The sequence below is a fragment of the Pseudophryne corroboree genome, chromosome 6 (genome assembly GCF_028390025.1).
Source record: "Pseudophryne corroboree isolate aPseCor3 chromosome 6, aPseCor3.hap2, whole genome shotgun sequence".
Lineage (NCBI taxonomy): Eukaryota > Metazoa > Chordata > Amphibia > Anura > Myobatrachidae > Pseudophryne > Pseudophryne corroboree.
In genome coordinates this window covers 378607002-378632991 of record NC_086449.1, presented here as the reverse complement: position 1 = coordinate 378632991, position 25990 = coordinate 378607002, and the positions used below count along the sequence as shown (strand labels likewise).

General features: G+C 43.3%; 1 protein-coding gene and 1 long non-coding RNA gene across 3 annotated transcripts in view; one reads left to right on the top strand and one right to left on the bottom strand.

Moving 5' to 3' along the window:
- Nucleotides 1–11610: 11610 nt before the first annotated feature.
- Nucleotides 11611–25990, top strand: part of UCN3 (urocortin 3) — a 165470-nt gene continuing 151090 nt past the window's right edge. The window contains exons 1-2 of the mRNA XM_063926755.1: nucleotides 11611–11754; nucleotides 19681–19857. The gene's annotated coding sequence lies outside the window, so the exon portion shown is untranslated. The remainder of the gene's footprint in view (nucleotides 11755–19680; nucleotides 19858–25990) is intronic.
- LOC134932387 (uncharacterized) overlaps nucleotides 12387–25990 on the bottom strand; it is a 306751-nt gene continuing 293147 nt past the window's right edge. For both annotated transcript variants that reach the window (XR_010179342.1, XR_010179343.1), the window contains 3 exons: nucleotides 19119–19807; nucleotides 13649–13736; nucleotides 12387–13133 (listed from right to left, as the gene is read on the bottom strand). This is a non-coding gene — a long non-coding RNA (uncharacterized LOC134932387). The remainder of the gene's footprint in view (nucleotides 13134–13648; nucleotides 13737–19118; nucleotides 19808–25990) is intronic.

The window sequence follows — 25990 nt, the reverse complement described above, 5'->3', positions numbered from 1 at the left end:
GGTGCCTATTTTTTATGAAAATGCATCTTATTTGCATTGCTATGTGGCTAGGATGCACAAGCAGCTTCTGCTGATTAAAATGATATGCAGCATGCCAATATACTGTGTGCGACTGGCTGTATCTGCATACGAAATGATGCACACAGAATATAGGCATGCCGCATATCATTTTAATCAGCAGAATCTGCTTGTGCCCCTAGGCATACCAGATGCCCTAGGCAATTGCCTAGTTTGCCTATGCCTAAGGCCGGCTCTGGCTACGAATACTCATGGAAACATAGCAGATTTGCTGCATCTGAATATGCACATAGTAGGATCACATTTCTGCTGGTTACACAATGCTCTCTCTAAGGACCTATGTATTAATAATCCCAGATGTCCTGCAATTATTATCAGTCCATACCATGATGGACTTTTTCATTTTTAAGAAATACATCCCCTCTATATATTAAAATGAACTCTCAGGGTAAGTGGTAGCGAGAACCATTGTTCCTGCGAGTTACATCCCGGGCAGAGGCGGAACTACCGCCAGTGCAACCAGTGCGTTGCACTGGGGCCCGCCACTATCCAGGGGCCCAAAGCATGTAATGAGTCAAACTGACTCATTACATGCCGCTGTGTGCTGTGGGCAACCGCTGCCCGCAGCACACAGCCGCCCGGAGAGAGAGGAGAGGAGCGCAGCGGTACGGTGGAAGGAGGAGGAGGGAGGTGGAGGAGGGAGCCGCAGCAGCGCTTTGTTACTGGTTGAGGCGCTGCTGCTGCTGTCCCTCTGCTTCACTATAGGCTGTTCTCCGCCGCTGTGAAGCGCATCCCAGCATTCACAGCGGCGGAGAACAGCCTATAGTGAAGCAGAGGGACAGCAGCAGCAGCACCTCCACCAATAACACAGCATTGCTGCGGCTCCCTCCTCCACCTACCTCCTGCTCCTTCTCTCCTGCCCGGGATCTCTGCCAGAAGCTGCACCGAGGAGCCTGAGCCAGCGGAGAGAGTAAGTATAATTCTTTCTTTCTTTCTCTTTGTTTCTTTCTTTATGTGCAAAAAGGGGGACTGTCTGCCGTAATGTGTAAAAAAGGGGGAATCTGCCTGCCGTTATGTGTAAAAAGGGGACGCTGTCTGCCGCAATGTGTAAAAAGGGGGAATCTGCCTGCCGTTATGTGTAAAAAGGGGACGCTGACTGCCGCAATGTGTAAAAAGGGGGAATCTGCCTGACGTAATGTGTAAAATGGGGGAATCTGCCTGCCGTGATGTGTAAAAAGGGGACGCTGTCTGCCGCAATGTGTAAAAAGGGGGAATCTGCCTGCCGTAATGTGTTTAAAGGGGGACGCTGTCTGCCGTAATGTGTAACAAGGGCACACTGTCTGCCATAATGTGTAACAAGGGCACACTGTCTGCCGTAATGTGTAAAAAGGGCGCGCTGTCTGCCGTAATGTGTAAAAAGGGGACGCTGTCTGCCGTAATGTGTAAAAAGGGCATGCTGTCTGCCGTAATGTGTAACAAGGGCACGCTGTCTGCCGTAATGTGTAACAAGGGCACGCTGTCTGCCGTAATGTGTAACAAGGGCACGCTGTCTGCCGTTATGTGTAAAAAGGGGACGCTGTCTGCCATTATGTGTAAAAAGTGCACGCTGTCTGCCGCTATGTGTAAAAAGGGCACGCTGTCTGCCGTTATGTGTAAAAAGGGGGACGCTGTCTGCCGTAATGTGTAAAAAGGGGACGCTGTCTGCCGTAATGTGTAAAAAGGGGAATCTGTCCGCCGTAAGATGTAAAAGGGTCTCTACCTGGTGTAGTGGTGCTACTGTGCGGCGTAATTTGAATAATGGAGACTACTGTGCACCGTTTTATGAATTGGTATTATTTTGTGGCCACACCCCTTTCCCACAAAGCTATGCCCCTATATATTTTTGTGCGCGCCTACGCCGCGCACTGCCCCTGTTTTGCATGCAGGGGTGGGGTTCCGATGCCGTTTCTTGCACACAGTGCTAAAATTGCTAGTTACGGCACTGTTGGTAGGTATCCATTTCTCTGGCCCTGAGCAGTTCCCCCTCACCAGATCCTCTCCAGGGGTGAGGGGGTGGACTTGGATGGGATGGGTGGGGGGGGGCAAAGCATTTTGTCGCACCTGGGCCCACCGCTCGCTAGTTCCACCACTGATCCCGGGCATATCAGAAAGACTCCTGAGAATTTGGCACTGTGGATGTGCACATTGTTAGTTTCTGGAGCTGGATGGAGAGTGTAAGAATGTCTCCATACGCATAAAGAGGTTTACACCATCTGAGGATAGCGAAAACCAAGGTGGCCAGACTCCGAAAAGCTATTTGGTGTTTGGAACATGTGGGTCAAGCCGTAGTCACCATTGTAATCTGCAGTGTTAAGTAGCCTTTTTCAGGAGATTTCTGTGATCTCTCCTGCATTAGGCTATTAGTACATCCTGTAGTAGGGATACATAAACTTAAGCAGAAACTGTTGTTTCTACACTTTTTTTATGAAAACAAAGTCTGATAAATAGGCCCCAAACTCTTGTTACAGATAGCAATGTTTAAGAAAAATATGTAGTGAGCACAGGTGAGGACAGGGGGCACCTAACCTTTTTCGAACAATTAGTGTGAGCTTGCTGAGACTCCCTAGGGGGCTATCCTATTTATTGCTGCTAACAGGATCACCGGGGGCTATCCAATTAGTCCAGATGCTGAGCGTTCTTCCCTAGATGCCGGCACTTATCTGAGATTATGTTTCGAGTCCCAAAGCATAATCCACGAAGATACGACCCTCCGACCCTCAGTTCCATGATAACCCATGGGATAGGGAGCTTATCCCAGATACCAAATTATTTATTATTTATTAACAGTTTCTTATATAGTGCAGTACAATGGGAATGTCACGGTCCGGCGGGAGACTGTGCAGGGGAACCAGCTCTTACCTGTCCGGTCCCTTTGGAGAGGTCCAGCTGGCGGAGGTGCGGGCTGCTGGCGCCGAGCAGGGTGTGCTGGGAGGACAGGCAGGGGCACTGGTTGGCAGCTCAGCAGACTGGCAGCATGTCCCTCCGGCAGGTGTTAGCAGTGTTCCTGTGGAGCCAGGGCTTCTGTGAACAGGCTGGGATGTGTTCCCGGTGGCCATCTTGGATGTGGGCAAAAAGCCTGTCTTGCCCACACTTCACCAATTTATCACTTTCCTGTGGCCAATTAGCTCTGAGCAGCTGCTATAATACAGGAAGGCCTAGAGGAGGGAATTTGCCAGTGCAACGTCTTTCACAGTATCTGTGAAGCTAGTTCTCTGTGCTCCCGCAGCGTCTCCTTGTTACAGCAAATTACCCAAGCCTCCTGATATAGCCTTGCGCAGACTGCTGACTCTGTTCCCGTGTCCTACCTAGCTACTTCTGGACGCCGCAGTAACCAGCCTTCGGAATTCCTCCTTTAAAGTACTGGGTCACGGTTCCGGTATCCTCCGCCACCCGCTAACCTACAGTGGTATCTCTATTCAACTGTCTTTGGCAAACTCTGTTAAACTACTCCAAGTAATAAATGCGCAAGACCTTCATCCGTCCCGCTCGTTTGTTATTCAGAGATCCAAGTGCACCAGAATCATCTTCCCCAAATCCAGATCCACAAAAATCCTTAGACGTGACAGGGAAATAACAATGATATAACAAAACTGGGTAATAACAAACAGTCATAGAGGTAATAAGGCCCTGCTCGCAAACTTACAATGTATAGGGAAATAGGCATGGATACACAAGGATAGGTGCTATCTATTGCATAGTTGTCCACCAGATTGCAAAGGTTCTTGGTGGGCTGTATCATATGGCCATACAGCAATGATGAACCGGGGTCGAGGGGAAGGATGAGAAGACATGTGAGGATATGTGTGGGCTGTGCAGAGTGGATGCAATTTGATAGGAAGGTTTATGAAAGTTATGTGGGCGGTTCTCGAATTTGATACGTTTGCCTGAAGAGGTGAGTTTTCAGGGAACTCTTGAAAGTTTGGAGACTAGAGGAGAGTTTTATTGTGCATGGTAGGGCATTCCACAGAATGGGTGCAGCCCGATAAAAGCCCTGCAATCATGAGTGGAAGCGAGTTATGAGTGTGGATGAGCGACGCAGCTCTTGTGAAGAGCGAAGAGGTCGGGTTGGGAGATATTTTGAGATAAGTGAAGTGATGTACGTTGGTGTAGTTTGGTTAATGGCCTTGAGTGTGATTAAAAGTATTTTATATTGAATACGGTAGAATACAGGTAACCAATGGAGGGACTGACAGAGTGGATCTGCAAACGATGAACATCTAGCGAGGAAGATTAGCCTTGTAGCTGCATTCAGAATGGATTGTAATGGTGAGAGTCTCATTTTGGGTAGACCAGTTAGGAGACTATTGCAATACTCACTGTGGTAGATAATGAGAGCATGGATTAGAGTTTTTGCAGTGTCTTGTGTAAGGTATGGTCATATTTTGGATATGGTTTTTAGATGCATGTAACATGATTTTGAGACAGATTGAATGTGGGGAGCAAAGGACAGATCAGAGTCAAGGATGACACCTAGGCAGCGAGCTTGTGGGGTAAGGTAGATTGTCGAGTTTTCAACAGTGATAGAGATATTAGGTTGGTATCTACTACTGTCCGGTGGAAATTGTCAGGATTCTGTAACTTTGTCTGTCCCCGGATGGGGCACTAGTGGGTCAGTGTAGGAGTGATAGAGGAAACGGGGAGACTGACGAAAAGTTCCGCGCATGTGCGCTTGATATTCATTATCACACAGGGATAACGGATGACAGGAACAATGAATAATAACTTAATCCGATAAATGAATATTTCAAAAGTCACTGGTAACAAATGAGCAATGAAGATGAACTTGTAACTTGATATAAAATGATAAGGCAATAATGAAATCAGATGCAGCAAACGAAACTCCGATATATAACAAATAGCAATCAAAGCACACAGTCTCTGTAGAAGCACACGTCTTTAAGCCAAGCAAGGCCCTAGCAGGAGACAGTTCTAACACAGCAAGTTGTTAAGTGCTGAATGCAATGCACAATGCTAGATGCTGGTAATCAGGTGCACAGGCTGAGTAATGGAAGAACACCTGAAGAAAGTCTCTTACTGCAAGTTGTTGTGGCAAACTGTGGCTGGAGTTCATAGCAAACTGAAGACTGAAGAATGACAACAAGGAAACCACTGGAAACAGGAACACAGGAACCAGGAGAACTTGTACACCGAATGTGACTCGTAGGAAAGCTGGAATGGATGCTGGTACTTGTAGTTCCACAGGAACACTGGAACAGGGAAACAACTTGGAAATGCCAGAAATAGGAGATCGCTGGAAACAGGAGACTGCAGACTGGAACTTGAAACGGAACTGGAATGGAACTGCTGGAACCTGTAGTTCCACAGGTCCAATACACTGGGGAATCTCTGCAGACAGAGGACTGAAGACAGGAGACGCCTGTTCAAAGGATGTGATGCGTTGTCCAAGGCGATGAGACTGAGCCAGGAACTGGAGTTTATACCCCTTGGTCTGTGATGATTGGATGTTGCATCTCTGTGAGAACACACCCCGCTGGATTGGGTGTTCAGATCAGCTGTGAGTTAGCTGAAGCACTGTGTACTCCAGGCTGCAGTAGACGGAAAACTGGAACTGGAACAGAACTATACTGCTGGAACCTGTAGTTCCACAGTAAGTGATGCGATGGAGAATGCAGATTCCGGACAGAAATATAATTAACTCTGTCTTTGAAATATTAAGTTTGAGGTGGCGAGATGTCATCCAAGATGATATGGCAGAAAGGCATTCAGTGACACGGCCCAGTACAGATAGGGACAAATCAGGGGAGGATAGGTAGATTTAAGTATCATCTGTGTACAGATGATACTGAAATCCAAAAGAGCTGATTAGTTTACCAAGAGATGAGGTATAGATAGAGAAAAGCGGAGGACCCAAGACTGAGCCTTGCAGTACTCCAACTGAAAGAGGTAGCGAAGAGGAGGTAGAGTCAGAGAAGCAAATACTGAAGGAGCGATTAGATAAGTAGGATAGGAACCAAGAAAGGGCTGTGTCTTTAAGACCTAGGGATTGTAGTGTTTGTATGGAAAGAGAGTGGTCAACAGTGTCATAGGCAGCAGATAGATCTAGAAGAATAAGTAGTGAGTAATGGCCTTTAGACTTCGTAGTGACCAAATCATTAACCACTTTAGTCAGTGCTGTCTCTGTGGAGTGTTGGGAACGGAAGCCTGACTGAAGTGGGTCCAATAAATTGTGTGAGTTAAGAAAGTGTGTGAGTTCAGTGTAGGCAAGTCTCTCAAGTAGCTTAGAGAGACAAGGGAGCTGAGAGGATCAAATGAAGAGAGAGTGCCAGAGGGTTCAGGTAAAGAACTGAGCAGGTCACTGGCTGCCGAAGAGCATACCATTTCATCTGGGATCCTTTCAATCTTCTCCTTAAAGTAGGAAGCAAGATCTTGTGCCTTGATAGTGGCTGGTGGGGTAGGCGAGGGAGGATTCAGAAGTGATTTAAATGTATTAAAGAGTCGTTTGGGGTTATAGGCTTGAGCAGAGATAAGAGTTTGGAAATATGTTTGTTTGGCAGTGTCCAGGGCATTTCTATAAGAGTGGTAGACAGTCTTATATGTGAGGAAGTCCCATGAAATACGAGATTTACACCACTGATGTTTAAGTTTATGTGATGTGTGAGTTTTTGTAGTTGTCTTGTTAATTTAGAGTGCCATGGTTGACATCTAGGCCTACGTGGAGTGTGATGGGTAGCTGGAGCCACTTAATCAAGGGCTATCTCTAGAGCCTTGTTCAGGTGTGATACAGCCATCTCAGGAGAGGTGAATGCAGAAATAGGTGAAAGCAGTTGTTGGAGTGAGGTGGAACGTTCTTGAAGATTGTGTTAATATTTCTGCGGCTTTGATCAGGATTGGAGGACTTCAGCAACACAGAGTTTGAATTAACGGAGGAGAGCATGCAGGTGATAAGGTTGTGATCTGAGAGGGGGAAAGGAGTGTTAGTTAGTTCAGAAACGGAGCATAGTCTGGTGAATACTAGATCAAGGCAGTGGCCCTCCTGATGAGTAGAGGAGTTAGTTCATTGGGACAGCGACGATGACGTCCTCATTTGATGAGAGTTTCTTCCCACCGAGGCAGATTTTCACATTTGGAAACAGGACGAAGTCGCACTGAGCCAAATCTGGAGAATAGGGTACTATAGATGGGGAATCAGTTCGAAGCCCAGTTCATGAAATTTTGCCATTGCAACTGTCGACTTGTGGGACGACGTGTTATCTTGGTGGTAGAGCACTTTTTTGCACACCAATCTTGGTCGTTTATTTTTCAGCTCTTCTTTCAAATGGTCAAATAATAATGCGTAGTACTCTCCTGTTATTTTCTTGCCCTTTTGCAAGTAGTCAATTAGGATAATTCTTTGGGAATCCCCAAAAACAGTGTCCATCACCATTCCAGCCAACAAAACAGTCATCGCCTTCTTCAGTGCACTTTCGCCAGGCATTGTCCACTGTTTTGACTGCTTCTTTGACTCAGGAGTATAGTGCTTGATCCAACTTTCTTCTGCAGTCACGAACCAACGACAAATATCCTACGGATTGTGCTTAAACATCGCCAAAAACTGCATTGAAATGTTCTTTAGTGTGCATTTTTGATCAAGAGTCAGCAACTGCGGCACCCATCGTGTACACAGCTTTTTCATGTGCAATTTGTTATGCAGAATGGTAAGCACTCATACCATTAAGATGCCTACGCCCTCAGCAATCTCACGTACCTTCACTCTGTGATTTTCCATAACGATACAATGGATTTTTGCCACCATATACTGTATGACGTGGTGATCTCAAATGGGAGTGTACGGAGTGTGTTTGGTCTTCAGTGTGCTGAAAACCCTTCAGCACATGAAGAAAAACCCACACAAAAACATACTCACCTGTCTGGTGCTCTCTCGTAGTCTCCTGAACTCCCAGTGGTTTCCCCGCCATTTTGCCACTAGGGCGGGGGCTGCTAGGAGGCCAAGGACTGCAAGGGCTGCTGGTTTATATAGTTCTCCCAGCTGCCGGCTCCAGAGGGGATAACACTGCACGGGGGATAGGGGGAGGCACTGGGGGTCACGCATTCACACACACTTGCAAACACTCACACACTCCACCCACACTACATGTTTACCGCTGCTATAGAGAACCGGCTCCCAACACTGGAAGAAAACCCCACTTTGGAAAGTGAGTAATTACTGACTAATTAAGCTAATTGGAAACTTCCAATTGTTTAATTAGTCCTCAGGGGGAGGTGCCACCAAGACGCCAGAGCAAGTTCCGATGAGATACGATTTTAGGAGACATGCTCTGGAGGTGCGAGATTTTCTGTGCTGTAATTGAATTCCATAACCCTGCGGGTGCGGAAAAAACACTGCGCCGCAGGGTTTTTTAAATTTCCCATCTGCAATTGGGTACCCTCTCTAAAGCTGGGTACACACTTATCCAATCCTCGGCAGATCAGAACGCAGATTAGACTGTTTATACAATCCTTCTGCAGACCTGCTCGCAGACTTTACATCCAATCTGCACTACACACTTGTCCAATTATTCAGCAGACCAATCTCTGTCTGCTGAAACATTCTGCTGAAATAACACATATTTGGCTAGGGTAAGGGGTTTTATTAATGAGGAATTTCATTAATTATAATAGTGAAGGGGGGATGGGGACAGCATTTTAATGTTTCTTCCAAAAAATTAAATGTGTGGGTCCCCCCCAAAGGCATACCCAGCCCCAGGATCTTGAGCCAGCCCTGGTCCAAAACATACAGGGAACAAAACGTGTAGCGATTCCACATATTTCAGGAACCAGCACTAGGCTTTTGGAGCCAACCCAGGTTCTAAAAATACAGGGAACAAAACAAGTAGGGGTCCCCCATATTTAAAAAAAAATCAGCCCCGGGCTCCACGAGCAGGGGGCTAATGTCACAGACAGAGGACACACTGGATGGGGTCCCATGGGCGAAGCATTCATCTCCTCCTAATTAGTCAGCCCGGGCCAGAGATTTCTAGGGAAGTGTGGGCCTCTCCCAATAAAGGGGTCTTACATCTCCAGAGAACCCACTGCCAAGGCTGAAGCCCAGGGCTATCTCCGGCACCCCTGGGCTGTGGGTGCTGAGTTGATAGTCCATTTGTTATAAAATAATATTGTCTTTTACAGGAGGGCTACAGGTCCCATTAGCATCCCCTGCATGCTGGTACTTGAGAACCACAAGTACCAGCATGTGGGGCATTAAGGGCCCACTGGTGCCTATAGTCCCCCTGTAAAAGAAATATTAAAATAAAGACACAACGCCAAATGTTTTAATATTTTATTAGCCAGCACCTTCACCTGGAGGGAGGCAGCCTTTAAGCTCCTTTGCATAGTCACCTCCCATCCAGGACATCCACAAGGTCTTCTATCTTTAGGATCTCTTCACCACCTAATATTAGCCAGTGTAAGGGGGCGGGCAATGATGAGGGTTGAACAAGTGTGTACCCAGCTTAAGCGTCAGCAGTACTGACACCTTGCACTGTTGTATCATATCCGGGACAGTATTTTACAGTTGTTTGCTCTACCAGGAGTTACAGGACTAACCAGTGTAGCTACTTATAGCAGTGCCATAGATATAGGGGTGTGGCTTCTTGGGGAAGGGGTGTGGCCACAAAATAATACCAATTCATATTACGGTGCACAGTAGTCACCATTATTCAAATTACGCCACACAGTAGCGATACTACACCATGTAGAGTCCCCTTTTACACATTACGGCGGACAGATTTCCGTTTTTACACATTACGGCAGACAGCGTCCCCTTTTTACACATTACGGCAAACAAAGTCCCCTTTTTACACATTACGGCAGACAGCGTCCACCTTTTACACATTACGGCAGACAGAGTCCCCCTTTTTACACAATATGGTAGACAGTCCCCCTTTTTATACATTATGGCAGACAGCATCCCCTTTTTACACATTATGGCAGACAGTGTCCCTTTATTACACATAACGGCAGACAGCGTCCCCTTATTACACATTACGACAGACAGTCCCCCTTTTTACACATTGCGGTATACAGCATCCCCCTTTTTATACATTATGGCAGTGTCCCCTTTTTACACATTACAGCACACAGCGTCCCCTTTTTACACAATACGTCAGCCAGTCCCCCTTTTACACATGAGGTAGACAGGATATATAGATAGAGAGAGATAGATAGATAGATAGATAGATAGACAGACAGAATAGATGATCCTTACCATCTCTCCGCTGCCTCTGGCAGTCAGGCTCCTCGGTGCTGGCAGCTCCGGAGGCAGGGGAGAAGGAGGAGGAGGGAGGGGGAGGAGGGAGGGGGACTCGTGAGCTGCGGCAGCGCACTGTAATTGCTAGTGGCACCGCTGCAGCTGTCCCTCTCCTTCCGCATTTGCTGGCCGCCGCCGCTGTGAATGCTGGGATGAGGGAAGCGCATCCCAGCATTCACAACAGCGGAGGCCGGCCTATGTGGAAGGAGAGGGACAGCTGCAGCGGCACTGCCACCAATTACATAGCGCTGCTGTGGCTCCCGAGACCCCCCCCCCTCCTCCTCTCCTGCCCCCGGAGCTGCTCCTCTCCGGCGGCAGCACACGCACACAGGCGGCTTGTAATGAGTCAGTTTGACTTATTACAATGCCGCTGATGACTTTAGGGAATGCGGGCAGTTGCGCCCTCAGGGCGACTGGGCTGTGTGCCAGGCACACCTGGCACACACGTAGTTACAGCTCTGACTTATAGAGACACTGAGTCAATACTGAGTCTTCTAACATACAGTTGCCTTCTACCTCCAACTTTTGCACTGATGTAAGAGCTAGTCAGCAAAGATTCTGCTGTTAACCTGTTGTATACCAGAACTTATCTTGCAAAGAATCCTTACAGGACTTATTGCACTAGAAGATTTTCTGTGTACATTGTTTGCCTTTCATTACATTATTGCCTGTAAAGGTTATTTATGATATAAATTGTGATAGTTCTAAAACTATTACACACACAGGTATTTTTAGGTGATTACGTACCTATTCAGGTTAATGTATTATGGCCACAGTGTATCTTACTGTTAGACCTTTGGTCAAGTGGCAATTTACTGGACAACTTACTGAAGTATCAGAAGTATAACGGTATTGCTCTCATTTAATAATATATTGAAGTGTTTACAAGAGGTGTTCTTGACATTGCACTATTTATTTGGAACAAGTCCCGATAGTGTTGCCTTTAGCAATGGCCAAGGTTCAAAGAGATAAAGAGAGATAAAGAGATAAATACTTTATTTGTCATTGATCAAACAATAAAAATATTGTACAGAACAAAATTTCAACCAGAGCAACCACATATGCATATAGTCAGAACAGAATAGATATTAAAACTCCCCAATTAGGTTCATCCTTACTATAACTGAAGGGAAAAAACTGTTTCTGAACCGTGAAGTTCTGGATTTAATACAACGGAAACGCCTTTTTGAAGGCAGTAGAGCAAATAGACTGTGGTATGGATGTTCACAATCCTTTATAATACTTTCCTTTCCTCATACTATGCTTAATATATACTTATTGTGTTATCCTTTTACATTTAAACAGATCTTCAGTGATGTACTGTTCCAGCTTAATAAATGTAAACGTCAATTTACTTCCCTGGTGTCTGCCCTATATTCCGGATTTGGGGTTCTCTGTTTCTCTGCCATGCCATGACAAGAAGACGACTAAGAAGAGCCTTCCAAGACCAGGTTTGATGTCTACTACACACAAGTACCCACCACTAGGGGTGTCAAGCATTCAGCTTGTCTGGATTGGGATGTGGTCACACACATCATATCGGCAAGTTAAGACTGCAGTTGGCAAGTTAAGACTTGGCAGTTAAGACTGAGGGGGTAATTCAATTATCTGCAGCTAATTGATCCATGGGGGTAATTCAATTGATGCCAATTGCCAGCATTATTGGGGAAATTGTTTTACCCGCGCGAATCAGTAACGACATTGAATGTACACACTGGACGAGATTGTGAAAGATCTTGCTCAGATCGTCCCTTCTAGTCTAGTGCGTATGGGGCTTAAGTATCTATTAATTGAGTGTATTCATTATCTTAAGAACTAAAGCCAATTTGAAAAAAAAATGACTTTCATTTTCGAATTCAGCAACCCCAAAATTACCTAAATTCATTGAAACATCCTTGACTAATGAATGTTTTTTTGTTGGGTTGTTATATTATTATATTAAACTGCCAATCATCAAATAAATATATATATATATATATATATATATATATATATATATACAAAGAATTGTTGCGCTATATGAATGGACAAAAGTATATAGTTAACAAGTGTTTGCTTTCTTTTATAAAATCCAAGAGACGTGTTTAACAGTGCAAATATTTACTAAAACACATACATAGTAACAAATTGATATGATACTAAAACAAATGTAGTAGCCACAATTATAACACTTGACACACACAGATCAAGACGTACATTAACATAGATATGCCATAGGTAAAATCTCAGTAAAGTACCGATAATATTGGCAAGTAATTTATCCAGTGATATCCAGATTATAAAGATGATTAGCTATTATATGAAAATGCTCAGTGTCACTTTAAGCAGCCGCTGTTAATTGCGGTATATAAATTTATGCCTGCAATAACGGATTGTATAGTCTCACAACCATAGAGGGGGTAAAGTCTCGGATCTGCCTATCACTGGCATCCCAGTGCAGGATGGTTTCCCAATAGAGTTTTTACCCGATCATGCAGGATTTTTGTTGGGGAATTTCAAAATTTCAATCAATATTTACCCCTCTGATTGTATGGTTCCACCACCGGCACTTAGCACTGGTGCAGGGATCTTGTCCTGGCGGTTACTTTTGTTAAAATCCAAACAGTGAGCGGATCTTGCAGTCGGCACGGCGGCAGGAGTGTTTGAACTGGTATCTTTGAATTGAGCTGTACTCCAACAAGAAGTGATGTCAACGCGTTTCGTCCCGAGAAGTGGCAAGGGGCATCTTTATCCCTTAATCTGCTCCTGATCGTGCCAACTAATCAGTAGCGCTGGAGACTTTTCAAATGTCTGTTTGGTTGGCTGCTCCACCATATACTTTGTTAATTCCCTTGAATGGTTACATGGGAATCATGTTACAAGGGAAAGGAGCGATGGGGTTAGATGTTAAAAAAAAAAAAAAAATTCATAGGAAACCACGTTTTTAGATGTACATTTTTTTTTTTGCATTATTTGTAAATCAAAAATTTGTTACTTTGATATTTTGAAGATGAACGTGAACGTCAAACAAAGAAAAATGACTACAGTATCTCCAATATCTCTAAAAATCACAAAATCTGCTAAGATAATACTTGTTCATGAAACATAACGATTAATTTATAAGCAATATTAAGTATTACAAATGGCCCCCTAATTTTAAAGACAGGTTTAGAGGAAATTCAGTATTTGAAATAAGAGGTACTCTCTGTTGGAAACCATGTTTGCTGTTGCTTGTAACCACACAGATTTGGGAATGACAATCCTCAGAAATGGGCTGCAAACCATGTTTACACTTTTGCCTTTTTGATAAAATGTGTTTCTTTTGGACTGGAGCTTTGCATTTTCAATGTCACATAGTGTGCATACCTTGAAATGAATTCCCGCAATATGGTCCTAGTTAAAGGAGAACTCTTTCCTTATCCATTTTTCAGGCAGCTTTGTCTATTACTGTTACCTTGGATACAAAGACAGGTAAAGTTAGGTCTGTACATTGAATATAATTTTATCTATACAACAGATCAGTTTTATATAATATAAGGACAATAAATAAAAATAAACTTGCCTAGAAAACTATTTTGTGTTTGGTGGAGTTTAAATTAGATTTAAATGTACATGACACGCCGCAGTATTGCTGTTACTTCAGCCTGAATATATACATTACTTTATTATATGATAGTTACATTTGTTTTAAAAAGCTCATACATGTGTTTAAATCTCCATATAGCCATGTTATTGTTCCTTTATGTTCAATGGCCCGGAATAATTTGTTTTTTGTTGAATTGTATCCACTGTTTACTTGTAAATTTAAAAATAGATCTTTGCACAACAATGTACTATACAAAATGAGTACAACATTTTTGCAATTTGGAAGTATAAAAATATAACAGTATTTTCTTGAAAATATAGTAATTTTCTAAGCACTTACTGTATAATAAACAGTATAGTGCAGATTAAACAGCATTTCCTAAATGTCTACACATTTCCAAAACACAATGGTTAAATTAATACATTAATGCAATAAAAATATATGTGCCTACAAAGATGCATTTCCATGTTGAGATTTTGGAATCTCCCCCGACAAAAGTGCTTTCCATGACCTTTTGTGGAATCGAGAGTGTACATATAAATACGCATGGCAGAAAATTTCAGTTCATGGTTATGGCTACTGTCACTTTAGCGCCACACAGTACCTTCATTCATTTTATTTTTTAACTATGAGGTGGGGGGGGGGGGATGTTATAGGGTGTGAGAATCAGGAAGTGAGAGATTTTGTGAGCGTTCTCCTGCTTTTTTAAAGTGGCAATCATTTACATGGCAAAACCAGGTTGATTTTGACAAGCAAAAATGATTCCCACTTAAAAAAAACCCCAAGAGAACTCTTTGGTATACCTGGAAAATAGCTTTCCTGCGTAAAATGCGCCTGGAAAGTACAAAAGGCATCCCAATAAAAGTATAGACAGATGCCCAATTTGCACCACTTCTAGACATATGTAACACGACCTCAGTAACAACCCAAAAAATAGTTTTATCCATTCTTTAAATAATGTTTAAACACAGATCGTGCAAGGTTTAAAAAAAATTAACAATGCAATTGAGCAATAGTTCATACATCATCACAGCAATGAAATATGACATCGGGGGTAGGATTATTGCAGGGCTACATGGTGCATCCACCAAACTGTGAGGACCATGCATCACACTGGGTGTGATACAGGAGACCAGTAATCACATGACCGACACCGGCATCCCGACCATGAGAATGCCAACCAGGGAAGGGGTAATTATTTTACCCCTCCCCTGGACCCTAATCTAACCCACATGGGGTGGCGGCAAGGGCTAAGATAGTTGGCAGCTAGGGCTAAGATACCGGGGGAGGAAACTAGGGTTAAGAGTCTAGTGCCTAACTCTAACCCCCTTCCCCCGGGCCCTAACCCCACAGTGACCCCGATACCTTTGGGAGGATAGCTGCAGTTGAAACCCTGGAAGACGCCTGTGTCTTAACTGGCTAAGCAGTGTGCTTCATTGCTGAATATAAGTGGTTCATTTACTGAATATTAGGCATTTCATGTCACATAGTGTAATTTATTCTGTAGTCCTGAATTTTTGCAACTTCATAAATGATCTTTAATGTCTCCAACTCACCTTACTATGAAATACCATAAATCTGGTTCAGGGACATAGCCAGAACTTTGTGGGCCCCATAGCAACATTTTGAGGGGGCCCCTGCCACAATACGTCTAAAGAGACACCTCTGTATGCAGCAGTTGTCCATTTTATGCCATATAGTAGTGCTCTAGCTAATGTTATGTCCCACATTAATGACCTAGTTCATTTTATGTCCCATAGTTTTTTATATTCATATTATTTCACATTGTACTGCCCCCTGTTCACAATATGTCACATTGTAGTGCTGTCAATTCACATTATGCTACACAGTGCCCCCAGATCACATTATGATACCCACTGTATCTGGTACAGCCATATTGTTGTGCCACCAGTTCATATTTTACTACATAGTTGTACTCCCAGGTCAGATTAAGCCACATTGTAGTATCCTCAATTCATATTATGCCACAAAATAATGCCCTCAGGTCATATTTTGCCACATTACAGTGTCTCTAGTTCGTATTATGCCATATTACCATGCCCTTGTTTCTTATTATGCCACACTAATGTCTCTAATTCATATTGTGACACATTACAGTGCACATCAGTTGACATTTTGATACATTTAAATTCTGACAAATTACAGTGCCAACAGTTCAGTTTATGCCATATTACAGTGCCCCCCATTTCAGATTATACAACAATTCAGGGCCCCAGCACATTGTAACATTATCACACCCCTTACCAGAATAACATCCTCTACACACACCACTCACAGAAAATGGATTGTCACCCTATTAGGCAGCTTTATTCCAAGTCTAGTAGGAGATATTGGGGTATATTCATCATGAAAAAATTGTGCCATGAGAGTTTTTAGTTTTAAATTCTCATTGTATTCTTTCACAATTTTTTTTAGTATTCATTAGGCCCCCATCATAAAATTATCACTTCTGAAAAACTGTTCTTTTTGAGAAGACAGTTTTGCGGAAAGTGATAATGTTCCCCTTTGGCTGCTGGAACCCGACACCAGCTGCAGCCGTGACCTCCCCCACTCACACCCCTTCGAAGCATCGTTTTGCCGGCTGCAGAAAGTCACTGCTGTTCGCCATCTCACAACAGCTAACAGTTTCTCTTTCAAACTCCAAAGGTTTGTCGCACTTTACAGCAGCAGGATCTTGCACAAAAGTGTTTGCTACCCCATAGTAAGCACTTTTGTGCAAATCAGGCATTTGGCCATCTGGGCTAAGAGTGCAAGAAGGGGTGCCATTGCTGGCATTTAAATGCTGTGGAAATGGCAATTTGCACCTTCTGCCCAGAACTGAATGTCCCCTATATATTATACATATTATCTCAATATGTTTGTCAATGATGACGCTTCAAGTGCTCCTAATTTTTATAAGCTTTTGACTCTTACATGGTAGTCCCACATTTGCAGGGCCTTCGGGGCAGAGATGATTGCAGAATACAGTGAAAGTTAAAAACACAGGAGGAGGGGACCAACCAGTTCCTACCTGAGGGGGATACATCCTAATGCCAGAGATCCCACTATGAGTGGACATCTTCTAATTTTCAGTAAACTATCCCTTTCTGGGACAGTCTTGATCTCAGAGCTCAATCCCTGTTCTCCAGCTCACTTCACAAAAACTGTAATCGAGGGGCAGATGTATTTAGCTTGGAGAAGTGATAAAGCAGTGATAAGTGCAAGGTGATAACGCATCAGCCAATCAGCTTCAATATGTAAATTGACAGTTATGAGCTGATTGGCTGGTGCATTATCACCTTGCACTTATCACTGCTTTATCTCTTCTTTATCCCTTCTCCAGGCTTAATACATCTGCCCCAAGTCTACTCCCCAATTGTTCTGGGCTGACTGTTTAGGATGTTAGGGTGAAACGGGAGCATGTTAAATGGTTCATATCAGTATGGAGCTTTTTTGAGATGAAGAGACAGAGGGCCTAATTCAGATGTAGTCACAAAGCAGCTAATGCAGGCAAATCAGTCAATGTTTACTTACTGCGCATGCATGTGAGCCGCAGTGCGCACATGCAGAAATTGAATTGCAATTGAATTACGATTGAGGTTGCCCCAAGGAATTAGTCACAAGCTGAGCAACAGGAAAACAGTGTTTGGGGGTGGTAACGGGGAGTGGTCAGGTAAACACAGGCGTGTCATGGTTGTTCAGATTACGTTTTCTGGGCGTATATAAATTAGCAGTTACTATCTTACTTGCTATTGGAGAACCCTCTGCGTCCAAGGAAAGTAGCTCAACCTGCGCATCTTCAGAGGCACTCAGAATTTGCATTTGTATGTTGTCGAACAGAAATGATGAGATAGCAGTGAGCGTTCCAATGCTCGGGTTATCTTGAGCTCATATTAGCATATACTGTAGTAGCAATTGCGAATGGCAAAAGACAGCAGCAGCAATCGCAAGAACAACCACATCTGAATTAGGCCCAGAGACCGCCGTTTATATTGAGCACTGATGAGTCCCCTTTTTTAAACCGGGCAATGGGCCTGATCCAATTTGCTTAGTAGGCAATTCCAGAAACTTGGAAGTCACCTATATGACCTGGTTCGGGGGGCCCCATAGAAATGGAACCCCCGCACCCACTGTAGCTACAACCATAACATGGCCATACCTGACACTATAGTGCAGCCTATTAGGCAACAGTGAATGGGGAGAAACTGCTGTCTGATAATCTGAGAAGTTGGCTGAATGACAGTTTGCTGGATAGGACAGGTTTGAAAACCAGACTGAATGATCCAGACCGTTTTCCAGCTGACTTCAGGCAGCAAGCAGTCATTATTCAGTACCATACACTGAACAGCAACCATTCATACCAGTTGTTTGGCTGCTTTGCACAATTACAAGACAGTGGTGGTCATTCCGAGTTGATCGCTAGCTGCTTTCGTTTGCTGTGTAGCGATCGGGAAAAAAAATGGCACTTCTGCGCATGCGTATGCGGCGCATGCGCGGCATACTATTACAACGAACGATGTAGTTTCACACATGGTCTAGCAAAGCTTTTCAGTCGCACTGAAGAGGGCGTTTCTGGGTGTCAACTGACTGTTTTCAGGGAGTGTTCGGAAAAACGCAGGCGTGCCAGGAAAAAACGCAGGCGTGGCTGGGAGAACGCAGGGCGTGTTTGTGACGTCAAAACAGGAACTGAACAGTCTGAAGTCATCGCAAGCGCTGAGTAGGTATTGAGCTACTCTAAAACTGCACCAAAAAAAACTTTGCCGCCGCTCTACGATCCTTTTGTTCGCACTTCTGCTAAGCTAAAATACACTCCCAGTGGGAAGCGGCATAACGTTTGCACGGCTGCTAGAAACAGCTAGCGAGCGAACAACTCGGAATGACCACCTGTGTAGATTAACTACACACATTTTCTTTTCAACAAGTTCTATATTGAACTGCTTGCTTGGCTTTTACTAGTAGCTTTCAGGATTATTATTTCCCTTGTTATAGGTTGCTTCATTAATGAAAATCAACACAGGGATAAGTGGTTTAGGGCGTAAAAAATTTTTAATAGAATGTTACGCCATGGGGGTTGTGCAGATAATAAAAGTCACTCCTACTGTCCATTTTATGCTAGATGTAGGAGATAAAATAACTTCTGTTAGCAAAATAAACATTTTACTGTCCTTTTTTTTTTTTGTTAAAACACTAAACAGAACATTCGTGTGAAGAGAGATTTTATTAGGACAGCTTTGTAAAGTAACTACGTACTGTAAGTCCTGGCCTTTGGTTGCAGACAGGGGTGTTTCTAGTACAGCGCTGCCACACACGTCTTTGCATTGCAATGCTAACCCTATGCACCCAATTTGTACAGTTCCCCTCCCTCCCCAGTAAGTCTAACTTTCTTTCCTCCTGTGTATCTGTATGTTTGACATACTGTACAGTATATGATGCAACAGCTCTGCAATTTTCTATTGACAAATAGATGCAAGTATGCTCACTTGTTATTCACAATCACACCACCTCTATGTGTAGCTACATTTGGAATGAGTAATAGTAATTGTAAAAAATATAATTGTTTCCGCACTTTGCTCAGCTTTTTTAATCTGGATAGAAATGTCAGTTACAGTAACGTCTAAAGTTACATGTGACCCCTGTCTATTAGATGTCCCAAGTCAGATGTCACAGGCAAGGGTCTTCCTAATGTGCAAAATCTTATAACTCCCTCCATGTGGGCAACATCATCTCTTTGTGTTTTCATCCTAATAAAATATAATCCTTGTCTACAAATTATGGTGAGATTCTGTGATCATTCCATTTTCTATCTACACAGGAGAGGGGAGCGTTTCCATAGAGAAAATATCAGAGCCCCTTCCATAAGAGTGAGGAGGGGGAGAGTGAGAGAGAGGGGGGAGCAGACTTTCAAGTCGGAGGCAAGCTTCCTGATGATTTTCTTTATCCTGAAAGGCAGAGAGAAAGGAGCGTCACTCATCAGCACTGCCACATTCAGGTGAGTACACAATATTACTGACAATTCACTACAACTCATCTCCAGACTTGGGAAAAGAGGAAACTTGTGACAAGAAATGTTGGTTCTCTCAAGAGAGTTCTTTTATCTCTCAGATGTGGTTTTTCACACCACTTGTTTCTCTCATTTAAAAGTTACAGAATCTACACTTGTTTCTCTCATTTAAAAGTTACAGAATCTACAGTAGCTAATAACTTTGCATTGTTATACTGGATAGTAGAGCATGGGTGCAAAGACAGGGAAACCTATTGTTAGAATGTTATGGATTTCCTGCACAAGACAGTACTCATTCTGAAGTTAGTCGTGTGCCTAAAGTTACATGTTGTTTGTGTTAAATGTTGTACGTGGCTTATAAAAACAGAATACTGAGATTTGGATACAATTTCTAATGATAATCTTACACTTACACTCTCTCTCTCTCTATATATATATATATATATATATATATACACGCATACACAAGGGGACAAACACACACACTGTCATGTACTGCGATTATCATAACGAGCTAAGACTGGTGTTGAATAATGTTCACAAAAATCAAATTATATTTCAGTTTTCAGTAAAACTATAAAGCTTTGTGGATCAGTAGATCTCAATTTAATCAGAATGATATGTACATTTTAATGACAGACTGCCGTGAGTTCAGGTACTGTAGCAGTAACACTGGATGGGGGCAGCCAACAGGTCTCCAGGCCTGTACTCGAACAACAATGTCCAGCATGCTCACCTGAATAGCCACAGGTTGCCAAAACTATAAAACTAAGAAACCTTCACATCTTCCTAAGCAGTGTCAATTAGAGTAATAGTTAATATATTAATTAAATAAATATATATATATATATATATATATATATATCATACAGCAAAGGATACTGGAATTTGTTGTGATCATAGTAGAATTTAAGTAAAATGTGTTTATCATGGAGCAGTCTAACATAATGCTGTGGAGTTAATAGTAGATTGCCATTGGTTAAACAGTGCATGTACTGGAGTTATACTGTACGTACTTTTTCACAAGAGGTACAGTTGGACACGTCATAAAGCATACCAATAATTGCTTGCCTCTTGCTGGACTGCACTACCATACATCAATGTGAGTGCGTGGAACAAATGCAGAACAATGTGGCGCACATACTTTATATACATATATAAACACTGCTCAGTGAATGTTATGTGGCTGACTGGAATTATTCAGTGCTTACAAAAGTATTGCTCGCTGAAGGTACTGATCCTGTTGACTTTATTTAATTGAAATTGTAGGTTATTAAGATTTGATATGGTACAACTGCAATAACATCTGTCTACATAGTGTGTCACTAGAATTACATGTAAGCTTAGATAAATATTCTGGAAAGAGTATTTAAAAAAATGACATTTAGAAACTTAGATATACACTCTGAAAACAGTTTCTAACTTACACTGATTACATAATAGCTGGCACAAAATTAGCCTTTACAGCTAGAACATATTAAATACATTTAAGGCAAGATGCTGTTATTTTTAGATGGAATTATTGTATGTACCCTGTGCTGCATTGCTGGATTTAGTACAGTATGTGAGGTACATCTGTGAACAATCAGAATAAAATTGTACAGAAAATATAAAATTGGATTTTTAGATGTGTGACATATTTCGTATTGTTCCCTAAATTTGTAAGGGACCGTTTTCTTCATGTGATGAGTTTGCTGGCACAGCATTATGCATAGAAGCACACATTACTTTATACAGCTAACATTAATTCAATATATATAGCTTCAGATATTCAATAAGCTAAAATAAGTATAAATACTAATTTGTAATAAACATTAGAAACCGCACAGTGTAGCTATAATAGTATAATCTGGATGTTATTCTGAGTGACTGTAAATATTCCCTGTAAGTCTTCCAAGAAAGATTTTACAGACATATAAATTATAATGATAAATAGCTGTTTCGGTTTCATCAATTGCAGTTTAGCTTTCATGTCTGCTGAGAGGTGGCATCATTATCACAGCAATGTACACTGTGTAGTCACTGAAAGTGCTGAATTCAAGGAAAACTACCATCAAAGTATCATTTATAGATACACTGTGTAAAATGTTATGTAATGAATTTTATTACAAAAGAATGCATAGTTAAATTGCTCTTCCTTTTTCTCTAGGGTCTAATGTCATATTTGATGCCTACAGGTGTCCTTGTTTTAATGATATATATGAAGATTAGCTTGCATATGGCATCTCTACAAGTGGTATATAGCTAATAAAAGGCAAATGAGCAGCAACCACGAGACATTAGCTTTCTTTATCTACATGCACTAAATTACTGATTTCTATGGTTATGGCTACTACTGTAATAGGATTCTGTACATTGACACTGTTAGTAACCAACCACAGTGATCAGAACTAGAAACATACATACATAGGTACAGGGATAGGGTGTAAATTCAAAATGATGCATCTTTATTTTGCTTGACATAAATTTCTATTATGTTTATTTTTTCAGAAAGGATGTAATACTATTTACTTTGTTTTTCTTAATTCTTTATTATAATACAATATAGCTATAAATAGAAGTTTATAGTGTACTGTAATGCCGAGAAGGGTTCAGAGCTTATTTACTAACTACTGTACACTGTATTTACGTGCAAAGCTTAGCTTCCAATCTAACAATAGCTTTCACTGATTAACTTGCACTAGAAAGATACAATCTAATGTAATCCATACCCATAAAGTATAGAGCTCTTTATAGAGATGGATGCGCATGCACACAGCATCTATTTAGGGGAGTCAGAAAGACTGGGGGTAAGCCCCCAAAGTGTCGGAAGTCGGGGGCATGGCTCGTGATCTCAGCATTCACACAAAGCCATGCCCCCTTTCATATAGGCCCTTTTTGTCCGGACGTGGATTCACCACGTCATTGAGTCCGTCCTAGTCATCTCTCATTGTTGGGAGGTATGAAAAATTGAAAATGCAGTTTAGGTACTAAAAAGTGTGCACCTGCATTTTCTCTTTTATTTGTGTGTCACTACAAGTCACAGCATAGTAGCACCTCTCATTAGGGTGTGCAGAATTACGGTGTGCAGTCCAGCTCCCCTTCCACATGTGCCAGTATGCAGCAAGCTGAGGAAAGTGGAACTTTCTGGAGCTTCTGCACGATAGGCAATGCCTTCTATAGATGGTTTTGCCTACCGAAGCCTATGGGCTTCTTTCCACAGAAATCCCTGATCTCCCTCTGTTCCCCTGCTGCATATATATAGGCCAACAGCCGCAAATGCACAATAGGACTTCTGACAGCTGAGTCATAAACCCGGAAGTCTTTTCAGCACAAGGGACAGCTCTTATCAGTTTTAGGAGGCGAGATAACATCCAAGATGAAACAGCAGGAAGACATTCAGTGATGCAGTCCAATAGAGATGGTGACGAATCTAGGGAAGATAAGTAGATTTGGGTATCATCCGCATACAGATTATACTGAATTCCAAAATACCTGATTAATTTAGTGATGAGCGGGTTCGGATCCTCGGAATCCGACCCGCCCGAACTTATGTATCTGGCACTGTGGGGGCATTTATGTATCTGGCACTGTGGGGGCATTTATGTATCTGGCACTGTGGGTGCATTTATGTATCTGGCACTGTAGGGGCATTTATGTATCTGGAATTGTGGGGACATATCTGGCACTGTGTGGCCATTTATGTATCTGGCACTGCTGGGGGCCATGTCATGTGTATCTGGCACTGCTGGGGGGCATGTCACGTGTTGCTGGCACTGCTGGGGGGCATGTCACGTGTAGCTGGCACTGCTGGGGGGCATGTCATGTGTAGCTGGCACTGCTGGGGAGCATATCATGTAGTGTTCCCGCTAGGCGTCTGTGGCTAGGCAATGTGTCTCAGTGCTCTACCTGGCGCAAAGTGTCTCTGCGCTCTACCTGGCGCAAAGTGTCTCTGTGCTGTACCTGGTGCAAAGTGTCTCTGTGCTCTACCTGGCGCAAAGTGTCTCAGTGCTCTACCTGGCGCAAAGTGTCTCAGTGCTCTACCTGGCGCAAAGTATCTAACGTGCTCTGCCTGGCGCAAAGTGTCTAACATGCTCTGCCTGGCGCAAAGTGTCTAACATACTCTGCCTGGCGCAAAGTGTCTAACGTGCTCTGCCTGGCGCAAAGTGTTTAACGTGCTCTGCCTGGCGCAAAGTGTCTAGGAGGTTCTACCTGGTGCAATGTGTATTAGCTGCACTACTGTGTGGTGTAATGCGAATTGCCACAACTATGTGGCCATGCACCTTCCCCACGAAGCAACGCCCCTAAATCTGCTGGAAGGGAGTGGGTCTTAAATGATGCAGTTCGCATAATTTTAGTGCCTCCCCCTCCCCATGAACACGTATATGCCAGAGTGCCAGCTGCCCCCCGGGCCAGCAGAATGTTGCTGTTTGGGGCTGCTAGCGCTGTACAGATGCATATATATTGCAGCAGGGGCACATGCAGAGTGTGCTTTCGGACACTCTGATGAGACTCATACACAGGTAGAGCAGTCACAGGGGGCGGAGTTAAGGGAGGCAGAGTTTCAGGGGCAGAGCCAGCTGAGTCACAGCATGTACATGCTAGGTCTGTGATGTGGCTGTAGTTTGGGCTCCTCACATATAGCTATGAGTGCATGTATTGCAGCTTCTCAATGCCTAGAACTGCTTACACTGTGTGCTGCTGTCTGGCTGCAGCATCATTCTGCACAACCCCATTAAACCAACTCAGGGGCTGGCCCCTCCTCTGAGACCAGCCACCAGTGAGCTGTGCCCCTTGCCAGACTGTTCTGTCGTCTCCCTTCTCTATTCCACTCCTCTCCCATCCAGCATTCATCATGGGTCTGCCTCCTGACTGTCTCCAGCCCTCGTCTCTGTGGGGGATCACGTCGGCATCCTTTCAAAAAGCAGTAAGTAGCTTGTGAAGGGGGGGGGGGGGGGAATAAAGGTAAATAAAATAAACAAATCGTTTTATTTACTTTAAAGCAATTACTATGTACTTTGTGTGTAATACATACATCCCCTAGTGGTGTATTGGACCCAGCAACCCTGGGTCATTTCAGGTTCCCCGCTCATATCCCACCACACTCTTTGCTGTTCTGCAAACCCCTCCCCACCATCCTGCCACTCTATTCTGACCACAGGTCCCATATTTAACCCTGTTTAGTTGACAGGCCCACCCACCTCTCCGGCAGTCAGTTAGGTCTGTCCCATCACCCTCACAGTGAGAGCCATTGAGGTACGTGCCCAGGCTTCCACTGAATGTGTATTGAGGAGACAGGACAGACTATCTGAAAAAACGTTTTTTTATATATATATATATATATATATATATATATATGGTATCTAAAATGCAGTAAGTAACTAAATATTGATGCCCTGGAGCACTACCTATCTTGCGATGGCAGCTAGATGCAAATTTACACATTTGGCAACACTCAAAGTAAGGGATGTCACAACTGAGGGCTGGTGTCGGTAGCTAGAGGCCTCAGTTGCAGTGGCTAACGGTTACGTGAATTTAGGAGGCAGGATGGGACTCCTAGACATGTGCTGAGTTTGAAGTACCAAGTGCCCGAAGGCATGTCCACGACAACAGGGAGTGTCTTTGAGGGTTTTTATTAAATCATAAGAATGTGCAACCAAACAATAACAGTCACAAGTGAGTCTCTGAATCACAACTGGTAATGACCAGTAATCCGGAGTATAAGTGGGAGTGCTTATTAACACTTGGAAATACAGGTGGAACATAGAGTGATGCTGGGGATCGTAGATAAAACGTGAGTGATGCTAGGGATCGCAGGTAAAGTTTGAGTGATGCTAGGGATCGCGGTAAAGCTTGAGTGATGCTAGGGATTGCAGGTAAAGCTTGAGTGATGCTAGGGATTGCAGGTAAAGCTTGAGTGATGCTAGAGATCACAGGTAAATACTCCTCTATTAGAGTGAGTAATGGAGACAGAGGACTACTATAGAGTGGCTGCTGGAAGCCGGAGTCATACACTCTGCTAGCGCTGGGTGCGGGAACTAGAGAGTCAGGTTGCACCACAGAGCCTCAGCACCGGAGAACTGGAGCTGCACCGCAGACGGTAACCACCAGGGAGTCAGGCTATACTGCAGGGAGAGTTCAC